Source organism: Xiphias gladius, chromosome 13 (assembly GCF_016859285.1).
Source record: "Xiphias gladius isolate SHS-SW01 ecotype Sanya breed wild chromosome 13, ASM1685928v1, whole genome shotgun sequence".
In the NCBI taxonomy this organism is placed as follows: Eukaryota; Metazoa; Chordata; class Actinopteri; order Istiophoriformes; family Xiphiidae; genus Xiphias; species Xiphias gladius.
This window is the reverse complement of record NC_053412.1, coordinates 11,826,511-11,839,717: the sequence shown is the minus strand read 5'-3', so window position 1 is coordinate 11,839,717 and position 13,207 is coordinate 11,826,511. Positions and strand designations below refer to the sequence as shown.

General features: G+C 43.1%; 1 protein-coding gene across 4 annotated transcripts in view; it reads right to left on the bottom strand.

Annotated features, from left to right (window-relative positions):
• LOC120798138 (vang-like protein 1) overlaps nucleotides 1–4,929 on the bottom strand; it is a 56,626-nt gene extending 51,697 nt beyond the window's left edge. For 2 of the 4 annotated variants that reach the window (XM_040142203.1, XM_040142207.1), the window contains exon 1: nucleotides 4,805–4,929. The gene's annotated coding sequence lies outside the window, so the exon portion shown is untranslated. Of the gene's footprint in view, nucleotides 1–3,931; nucleotides 4,034–4,537; nucleotides 4,603–4,804 lie in introns of those variants that run through there. The other 2 variants (XM_040142206.1, XM_040142204.1) reach the window with 2 other exon arrangements.
• Nucleotides 4,930–13,207: the final 8,278 nt, after the last annotated feature.

Below are 13,207 nucleotides of genomic sequence, written 5' to 3'. Positions count from 1 at the left end.
GAGTCAAGCAAGGAGTATAAAGAGTACTTCCAGTTGTCCTGTGTGAAATGGCAAATTAAGCATCTAATGAACCAGAGAAGATGATCCGTTATGTTTTCATTTGAACCCTCCTTTCAGGCAAGCCCTTCATCCGTTCTTCCTTTTTACAGAATAGAGGTGAAAAGCCTCCTCATTCACTCCCCACAGTGATTAATCCTGAAATCCCACAGCCTTTTTTTGCAAATCTTTGATTCCCACACCAATCCATTACTACTAGTTTCACTGATCTGCTATGGAAACAGCTGTTTCTCTCCTATTAAGGAATAATAATCCAACTGAACCACAGCGAAAAAGAGGCAAATGTCTCTCCACCACACTCTGAATTAAATCAACAGGGCTGAATTTGGTCTTGGAATGATGTCTATTTGAGCAAAGACTCTATTAAAAGCCCATTAGTATTTACAGATAATGGCAGATACAACCTATGTGTCGTTAGTGGAAAGTCTCTCCAGCATAACATGATAGGTTTATGTGCAAAATTGGGGATTAACACATAATTATTACATTATTTATTTAGCAACATTTGACCTGAGATTTGACATAATCTGCTGATCATTTCTGTTTTTTATTATTGGTAAAAATATAATTAGCCTGCTCTGATACTTCATCAGCTCATTCATCTGTCTCGCTGACACTTCTCCCTTTTTGCCCTCCTTCCTCTGTAACCATGGCGCCCTCATAGCGCTGCCTCTATTAGCACTATGATAACACATCTCCTCACACCATAATAAGAGCCAACCGGATCATGCACAAATAATGATTTTACTTCAGCTAGAGAGATGGTAACACCGTGACAGGCGTAGTCACAAGACATGCCAGGACACGGGGGAACATGAAAACAAGTCACTGTGGAAGTCTGGGCCAGTCACATGCCCGCTGTGTTGCTATCCATGACTGAGTAAATGAGGGCCATTACTTCAGTGGATTTCAATCAACATTCCCAGGTGTCACCAGATTTAACCCCTCAGATACCCTGTCAGATCTGGACGAGGCGCTTGGAAGCAGAGACCCAACTGAGGAACTGAGATGGTGAAACAACAGCAGACTGAGATTCAGAATCCCTATGAGCATTTAAAGAAATTGGACGAGTAGAATCTGCTTATTATTGCCTAAAGTGATCATTATCACGCACCTTTTGTACTGCTGTGGAGTGACAGGGTTAATAACAGACCATAATCAGTGTCAAACTGCAGTGAGTCTGACTAACATCGACTCCAAACCTAATGTTTGATTCACATTTGGCCTTTACCTGTTGCATTTTTGTGCTAGTGTTACTAGGCAACCACAATAAGCTGATCCTTAGCGGCCAGTCAATAAACCAGCTGTTGATGATTGCATTAGATGGACAGCAAAATTGCCTTGCTATAATTTTAACTGATTTTATTCTTAATGGATTTGTTCATCATGACAAAACAAAAAACAAAAAACAAAAACAAAATTCCACATGCAAGATTGATTATCTATATTTTGGGATAATACATTTATATTCTATACTCACCCCAGATTATTGAATCTGTTGAAAATTTCTGCCGTATTTTAAAATGGCCTATATATGCTTCCCGCACTCATATACAGTTTATCCTTCCTTTTAATATTTGGATATCATTCCATCTGTTTCTACAGTTTCTTATTCTATTCTAGTTGTGTGGTTGTACTGTACATGTTGTACCGAGCTGAATGTCGCTTCTAGTGGCCACAACGACCTAATTTCCCCCTAGAGTTTCACCATGTCATCTCGTGGCACTTTAAGCACTTCAACTCTTGGTTCTGAGGAGGTTGCATGTGATTGTTTTGTAATCAAGAACTTCTTTCACATGAATATGCCCATACTGTACCGGGGTGGGAAGACACAGAGTTAACAGACAGCAGGGAAAAAAAACGGCGGTGATACATTGCCTGCTTCTTCTCGAGTGACTAACTTCTTTTTAACTTTTCCCAAAGTTCTTACAACTATTCTACTACAGCACTTAAAATAAACCAGGAGCCTATAAGTCAAACAATGACAGAGATAAAGGGGTGAATAAACAAGTCCTTCCTTCTTCTTCAGGGACAGCACTATTTTTCTTCTTGACCCACTGTTACTCACGGCGAAGAGTCTAATTCAACAACTTATGCTACATATAACCTCCTCGAGTCACCTGAAGCTATTTAACAGACCATTTCAGCGGTGCACATGACGTGGCTGAACCGCTTGTTTATCAAAATCGTCACGGCAACAAGAAGGCCGTTTTGCTGTTGCAGTTGACGGACATCTTGCATTGCTGGCTAAAGCAGTACTGCGCCCTGTGGATACAGGTGATGTAGCTGGAACAACGCAGATGTCCAAACACGGAGTAAACCTGAGTTCAGTGTCCAGAAAAATGTCGACCCCTAGAACCTGTTAAATCAAATGCGTTTCACTGCCGTTTACGTGCATGTTGTGAGCTCTGTCAGCAAGCAGCACTCGCATGCAAGTTTCAATACCTGGCACGCGCTCGCCACGCTCACTCAAGCACACAACTCACATCTGAGGGCTCCTGACAGGTGTCATCATCGCTATCAACACTCTCTCTGCAGCTGTCACGCAAAAACCAGATCCACGTTTCCACGGGATGGAAAGCGAAGAAGAATCCATGCGCAGTCTGATTGGAATTACATAACACTCAAATGTTTATTCTAAAGTGAATAATTTATGGAGAGGAAGACATGTCACTGTTTAATGTCAGTATGAGTTCTCATATTGTCAGTCTATGCTACCAAGCATTTATTCCTCAGACAGCGACATGGATTTGAGACAAGTTGTGTGTTTATACTTACATGTATGTGACTCACAGTGTATTTAACAGAATTGTTCAATGAAATCACCATTTCTATACATTTGCCAAGGATGGCCATTCAGTCTTCTTTACACTTTCAGACGATAAGGCTAGACATCAGCTCGGTAATGCTTGTCTACAAGACAGTAACAACAAAGGGGTAATAAATGATATAAATAATAAATAACATCAACAAATATTGTGGCATCAGGAGAACAGAACAAATTGCCTATATTATGGACAGGGAGTTAAAACCTGTAGTCTATCTGTAATATTTCTGCAATAGCTTCATCATCAGGTAATAATATGTATAGAGATGTTAATAAAATCTCTATACTTATCTCTATACGAATAATCGATTCGTCGATGGAAAAGAAAATGAATCTGCATCAATTTTGATAAAAGATGACTAGTTTATGTCATTTATCCCACAAAAGTGCCGCACATTTGCCTGTTCCAGCTTCTCAAATGTGAGGATTTGCTGCTTGGCTCTGTTTTAAGTTATCACGAACTGAGTAGCTCTCGGTTTGCTGTCGACTCCAGCTCTGGGATATTTTTCACCATTTTTTTTTTTTTTTTTGCTACACTTTGTAGCTAGAGCAAATGGTTCATCTAGAGGACAATAGGCAGATCAATCATTAAGGCCCTACATTCATCAACACACACACAAAAACATAGGTTGTGTAATTAATTATGTAAAACTAATATATATATATATATATATATATATATATATATATATATACACATACACATATATATATATATATAAAGGTTTCTAAAGTTTCTAAATAATGAAATAAATGTCACAAAATGATCAACAAGCGAGGCAGGCAGCCAATGTGGAGTCCAGCAGCTCCATTACCGGCTATTAGCTGGTTCCTCATCATGCTAGGCATGTGTTAGAGGAGCACCTGCTTAGCTGTTCTGGACCAGTTTTACACACGTTAATAAGTCACACAGAAAATATGCCGCCGAGTTGAACTGTAGTTGAGACCCAAAAAAAAAAAGCCACAGTTCAAAAAAGGAGGAGTTACACTACGCCTACAACAATTCAAGCGAAGAGGGAAATTTATGTGGAGAGTTAAACTTCTTACTTTGTCATAAGTCTCTCTAGTGGCGCTCCAGAGCCGGTTTACCCGCCCTGCCCCTACCTGTGACCCGGCAGGCGGGCGGATCTAGAGGTAGGAAACTCCCTGGTTTCACCGTGGCCTCAGAAGCCGACCGCCCCCCAACCTCCTCACAACCTCCACCTCAGAAGCCTTTTTGTGCGACTACTTGAAAAAAAAAAAAAAAACCCCACAGTGGTTTCACGCTGGGGCTCGGTGTGCTTTCCGGCTGATTGTTATCTGAGGCTGGGGGGAGCTACACCGTATCCGTCCGCGTCAAGTCTGCCGCCGCAGGTTACAGTTTACAGCTGAGCCGCGGTACTACACCGGCCGGGGTAATGCGGATCCAGTCAACCGTGCGAAACATAGTTGACTTTTCTCTCGGTTTCGCAGCTGCTCTGCGAGTTTCTGGCTGAGCAAGCCGCTATAAAAAAAACAAACAAAAACGTATCTTAGACCGAGCCGACAATGTCAAAACCCTGCTGGGGGGGGGAATTAACAAATACACTGAACTTCCCCGGGCTGGGTCGGTGCGTTGGTCTGGACCGCAGTTTGAGGGCATTCAAATGAAGTTGAAAGAATTCTCTTACATACAGGTAGGCAAGACAAGAAGGGCGTGTTCCCACGTCTTTCCTCGTAAAACACACATTCCGCCTGAGACTGAGCACCCGGTCTTGTTCGGTGTATCTAGAAACAGGTAGACGCAGCAAGCCTACATTTTCTGTAGGATACGGGAATCCGGACAGGACCGTTGTAGCCTGTACGGCAGCGCTTCACGCATTGCCGAGCCCGCACACCGACATCTGCAGCATACATAGGACCGACAGTGTTCTCCGGCGTTTAATAAAAATCGCAACTCACCCTTTACCGGCGGAGAGATATATCATTCCTGCAAGTCGACCATTTATCCACGGGCTATAAAATAGTTTGCCCCAGAGCACACGGCAGGCTACGGTAGGGGAGCAGCCCTGACAACCGTAGGAATCACCCCGGCAGTCAGGAATTTCACAGGGGGCAGTGCTTCTCGGCGAGCGGGGGCTGTAGTACGGAAACCTGGCGCTAGGGGGCGTGGGGACCCCCCCCCCCACCACCGCCGTTTGTCAGTGCCAATATCCCAAACACCGGGGATGAGTGAACCTGCTGCGTTTTGAGTTGGTTAATTACAGTAATGTTCTGTATAAAGGGACGGCAGGGATTTCTAAAGCGGGCCCCACAGGAGGGTTTTATGAATTCTTGAATTTATTGCGGCCAGTTAGAAAATATATATATATATATGAATAAAGACGCAAAAGAAAAGCAGAAACCCAGAAATACTCTGCTTTGAATAGTAAAGTGTGTCTGAAAGGGTTTTCCCACAAAAAAAGTCAAGTACTTTTTACTAAATTAACATATAACGCCTTCACACCTTGATTTATAACAAGCCTTCATTTGATCACATTGCTCTTTTAATGTTCACTCATCCCATGTACCAAATTCAGCCGAGGAAAACAAAGAGCACGGGTCCCCACATTAAGGTGTGCACAACTTTTAAATGAGTGTGCACATGTTGCACTTTATCCCAAAAAGAAGAAGCCAGTCGATCATCCTCACGTCCCTGCAGCTTTGGCCTCCGGATGGCAGCTCCAAAGCTGCCGGCGACTGTCTGACATTACCTCAGCGGTGAGGTCCATCAGCATGTACCCTCTGGCTGAAAAACTGCCCCCTTTTAACCCATAAACCACCCGTCTCCTCCAGCCGTTATCTTGTCAAGAGTCTATGTCAACATGCGCAGAAAGTAATTTTTTGACCCATGGCCTCTGCGCGCCAGATGGGTTGAGAGGAAGCTGATTTAAAAGGGACCACAAAAAATAATTGAATATTGATATAGTAGTATTATAATTTGTTTCTCTATACCAATGGAGTCACATTAGGACTGAAGTATTAACCCCCCAGAAATCAAATCCTCTTAAGAGCAAAAGCACCTGTTTCTTTCGTCCCCTCCACCCAAGCACGGGCAATGTTTTTGCCCCAGTTCATGAAGCCGAACAAGCTAAACAGCGATACAACCACTCGCTCTCTTGAAGTAGCAAACATTATGGAGAGATAGCAATCTGGCCCGGGCACAGTCTGTGAAGGAAACACAATGAAGCCACTGAGGCCTTGAAGCAGCTTCAAAAACGACTTCATTGTCCCAGTGTATCTTGAAGACAAATCTACCTAAGCAGTTGTGATCAAATCAGTTTCAGGGATGTGTTTAAATAAACTGTGGCTGGGGATGAGAAGAATGAGCGTCACGGTGCTGTTGTGGAGAAGCAAACAGTGCTTAAAGGCATGGTTCCAAACCTGGGGCTAGGACCTCCGCAAGGGTTCGCAAGATAGATCTGAGGAGTCACAGTACAGCTGTGGTGGACGAAGTATTCCGATCCCGTACTTAAGTAAAAGTAGCAATACGACAGTGTACAAATACTCCATTAGAAGTAAAAGCCCTGCACTCAAAATTTTACTCAAGTAAAAATATAAAAGTATTATCAGCAAAATGTACTGAAGGTATGAAATTAAAAGTACTAGTTGTGCATTAAATGGTCTCATGTGGGTGAATTATTATTATATATGAAATTATTAGATTGTTAATCCTGATGCATCGATGTGTTTGACCGACTGAGCTGGAGCTAGTTTTGAACTAATTTATACACAGCTAGTTTAGTCCAGTGGTTCGCAACCGGGGGCACCTAAGGGTTACAGGATACATCTGAGGGGTTGTGAGATGGTTAATGGGAGAGGAAAGAAGAAAAAAACAAAGTTCTGACACACAAATTTGTATTGATTTATAGACTTTTCTCTAGTCTTTGCCATTTTTTGAAATACTGGATAATTTCAGCAGTTACTGAAATGAAAACCAAGTTCAGAGAGCAAACGGGGTTTGGTTAGAACGGCCAACAACTCACAGACATCTGAAATGTGCCAAGTACGCGCTGCTCGGGAAGCTCTGGATCACTCTTTGACAGTGGGCTGTATTTTCTGAGATTATCAAATTATTTTTTGAGTAAAATTTTTAATCGGACTTGGTTGCGTTCCATCAGTACAATTGCATTGACAAGCTAGAACCCGGAGAAAAACATTTATGCTTTACGAAATTACACACATTACACATTACACATATTTTTTTGACGTCTGTCTAATCTTTGCTCTTGATTCCCGTGAATGCCTGAATCCTAGAGACATATGCAACTGCTGGAGATGTGCAATTCTGTTTTAATCGGTGACAAGCCAGAAAGGCTGGGATCCACTGATTTTGAAGAAGTGCTCCTTGAATGAATGGGAAAACTCAGTCCTCCCAGTCCAGGTGCTGGGCGCTGATTGGCTGACATAATCAGTTTGTGTCATGCATTCATGGTAATTATAGAATAAATAAATAAGCAACTTTAAAAAAAAAAAAAATGTGAACATTTGTTGAAACATTGTCACAGAAACTAAATCAAAACAATGCATACATTAATAATCTCATGGATATTAGGGCACCTTTCACCTCAATAAGTGTTTTTGGTTAAATAAAGGTTACACGAAAATCAATTCAAACATATATCCCCATCAACTGATTTCACATTTCTCTGTTGCTGCTGCCATTCTTCCTCGATTGTGTCACTGGACAATGTGGGCGCAGGCCAGCTCATTCAGGCTCCAAACACAGATGAAAAACTCCAGCTGCAAGGCAGCCCAGGCCCCCAGCAATTACACAGCTGTTTGTGGATCAATATTTTCTCCTCTCTTGAACTGCATCCTTACCCCGGCGCACACACACCCACTCTTAGATGCATCTCATCCCCTCCAGAACACAATGGGGCTCATGACTGGGACGCGACCCCTGGGCCTCCCCGTGGAGAGCCAAGTAAACAGCGGTGCTGTGTCAAGGATGGGGGATGGGAGATGGGGGTGGTATGTATTATTCGATATCAGTGTCTGTACATAAAGATCCAAAAACTACGTGATAGAGACAGCTACACTGATGTAGTCAGATTGCCTAATAAACATGAACAATATCAACATATGCTTTAAGAAGCAAGGCTTTAGAGCTCAGCTGTGGATGTGTTATATTTGCACATTTAAATAGGACTTTTGATATTTTTTAGGACTGTTATAACTCACTAAACCCCTGTTTTGTTTTGTTATTTACCCGTTCGTCATCATTTCGTTTCACTGCTGCAGGGATATAAATACCTTTTTCATGCCGATCCAGAGAGCGTGCGTCCGCTGCCCTCAAACGCCGTAGTTTGAGATTAGTGCGCCACCGTGTGGCGACTTGCCGCCGTTGCTTGACCTGAAAGTTTCCAAACGCACAGCCGAACTCTTCCATCTTGCAGACATATATTTGTTGTAATTCACGCCTGAATTTATTTTTTAAAAATCAAGCTTATTCGTGTTTTTTTTTCCACCCGCCAACCGTCAGAAGTCGATCGGTTCGGATGTATTTGCAATTATTTTGTCTAAAAATAAAATTCGAATTATTTTATCTAAAGTTGATATCTATGAGTGATTAAATAAAACGCCTTTTCAAAATCAACAATAGCATCTACAAGTTAACAAAAGACCTCTCTGCCCCGATGGGTGAATCAATCGGCGGCAGTGAAAGCGGTGAAATCACATTACACAGCTGAATGGGAGCGCGAGCTACCCTCGTTGGCACGCGCGCCGTGTGACGGCAGCGCGTGCTGACACCTTTTCCACGTTTATTCAAAGCGGGGAAGCGCGCGCAGATGGCCCCCATTGAGGAAGGCGAGGCGGGGGCCCCTGAGATCAATTCAATTTGGTGTCCGGAAGATGGATGGATTCCTCCCCAAAGACACGGAGTTTATGAGTTTAGAGGGGTTTTTGGTAAATAGAGGGGGGAAATGAAAGCGCGTAAAAATGAAGACGAAGTGGGAAGAGATGCAGTTTATGAGACCACACGCATACATGCAGAAAGAGAGCGGGAGGGATTCAGACTATGGCAGGAGCAATGCGGGTTTACAGAGTTTGCAGTCTGCCAGATGAGATGCTCTGTTCAGGGGCCTATTACATCCAGCTGTGACAAATTAGGTTTAAAGGCCCAGTCCCATATTTTTCCAAGTTAGTATGAGGTTATGGTTAGGGGTGGGCTTATATAACAAAACATACTGCACATTCAGGGCTTTCGCTGCAAAGATGCAGGTCATGTTTACCCCAAAACGACTGTGTGTCAAGCAATTTAAGCCACAGAGGAAACGCTGAATTTCAGGGTTCGCTTTCACCGGCGTGTACGAGAAACCTGAGGTGGACATCGGAATCTGATGGTATTGGACCTAAAACACAATTCACATCTCCGCAACTTTCGATTGCTCCCCATTAATAAGATAAGATAGACTCTGTGGATCCCACGCAGGGAAAATGAAGTTTCACGGCAGCAAAAGTAAGAGACAGAACATTATGAGCATACTATATGCAAATTAAGCACGGAAACATTAAAATTAAAGGTGCAAAATACAAATAGTAACTGTAAAAGTATATTGAGTAGTATAGTCCCCTGTGAATAGTCACAAATAACTAAGGCGTGGAAACAGGCAACTGCCCCTGGGTCTCAGACCCTCGGGAGACCTCAAGGCCTTAGGATGAATGGTTGTCACAATAAGTTTTTGGTATTTTGATTAACTGCAAATTTGCGCAGTAATATGTGGCACTGAAATGAGAAAGGCCTTAAGGTGGGTTTTGCATTTTTACTTTATTCAGTAGGGGCCCACAGCTCACTTTTGCCCCAGGATCTACTTGCAGGTTGATCAGTCCCACAAATAGACAAGAAAAATTATGTACAAAAATTGCAGTCGAAAAGGTAGGTGAAGACAAGAAAGGCTCAAAAATAAAAAAAACAACCAAGATTAATCAGCAACTGTTTGGATAATCAATAAACAATTTAAGTAATTTTTCGTGCAAAAATGTGTCCATAATAATGACAGAGGGTTAAAGTAGAGATAATTCTTCCTTAATGTCTGTGAGTCAGTAATTATACATCTACGTCTTGGCTGTGTGTGTGTGCCCTCTGAGACTCAAAAAAAGGGACAGCAGGATGTTGAATAAACTCCCCTTCTGACTCACAGTGACTCACAACCGCTAAGGCGTCCACAACAAAGGCCCAACAATTGGATTTGAAAGATCTTAACCAAATTGAAACCCAATGAATATCACCATTTTAACTCGCCAGATTGGGCCGTGTGCGGGGCCTAATGCATGCACACACACCTTATGACAGGCCCGCGGTACAGATGGTCCGAGCGTGAGTCTGAATGAGAAGGGGACCATCCGCGGCTGCTGACGCATTGTGGGGGGATGTTGTCTTCAATACAGCACTTAATGAGAACAGACTGACTCTTTCTCCCTCCCCTCCCTTCCCCTTCTCCAACCTCCATCCATTCTGCCCCCCCCCTCCCCAAATCCGCCTCCTCCTCCTCTCTCTCTGATTCTCCACTTCTCCTCTCCTCTGCCCATTTCCATCTGTTTGGAGACAAAGGGCCACGAGCCAGCTCGAGCCCCGGGACCCTGCTGGTGAAGTAGGCAGGGATAATACGGCCCATCCCGGGGGCTGCATTTCAACACATGGACCAGGCTTTGTACTTGTGCTGCACGAGCACCCTTCATACACACTCACCGGGATGTGCACGCTTCATGCACTCCCACCAATACACACCTCTATGAGAGAGGCGAGAGGGAGGAAAGGGGGGGGGCCGGAGTTGCAATATTGACGGGGGAGTTGTCACCTTGAACATGAACACTTCCATAATACCCAACGACGTGGAGAATAAAAGAGAGGGCGAAAAAATGAGGCAGCACAAAAAGCTCCAAATGTTGTTCCTCGTACTGTGAACATATGGCTGTTTGTTGTCATACTCTTTCTCCCTGTCCAATTTACACAGAGCTAGTGAGCTCTCAGAATTAAATGGGTGTGTAGAGCAGTGTGTGTATGTGTGTGTGTGTGTGTGTGTGTGTGTGTGTGTGTGTGTGCTCCTCCTGGCTCTGAGTATACCTGAATGATGATGAGGAGAAGGATGTGCAAACGCTGATAATGGCCGCTGTATAATCCCCTGCCGTCTGCACACACCTCCTGACATATGGTCACTCCTCGGCCTCCACCGTTACATAAGCCCACGGTGCAAAGAAGGTGGGGGGGGGGGGGGTTGTGGTGAAACGTGGTACTTTCTCACACACACATACACACACAAGCATGCACTGGCCACACTGTCAGCCAGGCTGTTCAGTGTCCTCAGCAGTTTGGGCTTCACCTGTCACTTTTTCTCTCCCCTGGCCCTTCTGGGGGTTTGTAAAGAATAATTTGAAGAGGACTGATGCTAAGGAAGCTTTTGGGATGAGGAGCACAAATGGCATTGTGGTGCTTCACGGCGACGTACAGATGGACTCCTCCATTCAATAAGCTTGAGCAGAAGTCTGTCTCCACGCCATGCCAAAATCGCAGAGCTTGTTTTGTGTTCAGAAGACGACAATCTGTTGATGCAACATATTGGTGTTCTTTTCTTTCTTTGTTTTTTTTTTTGTAAAAAACCATTGATAGCGCGGTCTGAAATATTGGATCAGTCAGGTTTGAATGGTGTACAACAAATGTTCTAATAAAAATCAAATGATTATCAAACATGTAAATGTTTCAAAGTGATTCTTATGTGATGCAAACTGCTGACAGTGTCAGTTTCTGCTGAATGTAATGAATCAACTGCCACTGAATCATGTTTTCCTTCTAAGTGAGAGATTTTTTTTCACTTTCTGTGTTTTAAGACATGATTGCATACAAGGTCAATGGACAAGACACAAGTAGGCCGGAATTTTCCCTGAACTGATGTTTCAGCTTTAGCAATACATTAGCATGTATCCCGGTGCTTTGTGAATCTACTTCATAAACATACACAGACAAGTAGAAATAGGAGAGAGACTTGAGGGAAATAAGAGAGTGAACCTGAGTTTCTGATGAGTTCAGTCAGAAGCTGCGCTGAACTCAAACACACATTCACATGCCCAAACACGGGCAAAACATCCGTTGTTAGCTAGCTTGCAGCTAATATCTGTGCAGCGGGTACATTGGTAAATAAACACAAAGGGTTCAGTTCAGTCGAATTTGAAAAACAGTGAAATTAGTGTAAATTACACAAGATGAAAACTGGCTTTGCTTTCTGTCGAACTTGATAGGCAGTTACTTATTCACACCTCCAGCGGATTCAGAGAAACATTAGCATTCATTTGTTGTGGTGTTTCTGTCCATCTGACGTGTGCTGGCCAATGATTCACTCTTCTTTTAGCTCTGTTTATGGTCTCTACCAACTCCGAAGAGAAATATGTGGCTCTTTAGCTGCTGAATGCTCCACTATGTTCACAAGCTAGTTGCTAACTTTATCTGTCTGCCATTTGGTGCCGGGCAGGTCGTGTACAGTAGGTTTTTAGAGCTGAAAACAGCTGCCTGCTGTGGTCAAAAGCGACAAAGTGAACCAAAACAGTAAAGCTGTGGGCTGGACAGCTAAACATTGAGCTGAAACTCACAATAAAGCTCCATAAGGCTGAGGTTGCAGGTAGGTTCATCTCTATGAGCGACCCCTTTCACATTGTCATTTGATACAATGTCAAAAAAAGTACGTTTTTATTAGGCTACCTAACTGAGAGTAAATGGAAAGGGACCGTAAGCAGAAAATAAGGTTGGCAAACTAACTCGGTAAGTTCTGTCGTACGACAACATATTGGAAGTTTGCTAATGTTAGCAACCACAAGCTACTGATCCTACCAGGCTAATTTAGGCTGTGGCAGCAAAACCCCTGAGTATACTGAAATTAGCAACGGTTTCATTTCTTTTGGATACAACATTTAATTTTTAAAAAGAAGAACTTGTTATTCCTTCTTTCAAAAGTTACATAGTCTCGCTTTAAAGTTTATCTCCAAAACATCAATCTGACTAATAAAAGCAGCCTATTCGCCATATGCTTTCTGGACCCGTGTGTGTGCAGTTGAAGGTAAAACTACAAAGTCGGGCAGATGACTGACAGATGCCAAATAGAAAAACGAGACACTGGAGGCCCTTGAGCTGCCGAGCAAAGAACATTTCATGCTAGCCTCATTCTAAACAGATAAAAAGATTTGAAATGCTTTTTTTGTGACATGGGTGGCTTCGCTAAAACCTCACTGCAGCTGCTACCGGAAGATAGGTAAATAGGTAGATAGATGGATAGATGGTTTCTTACAGTTTCTAATCATACATATATGACATAAAGCACTCTGTTGCTCACTTTG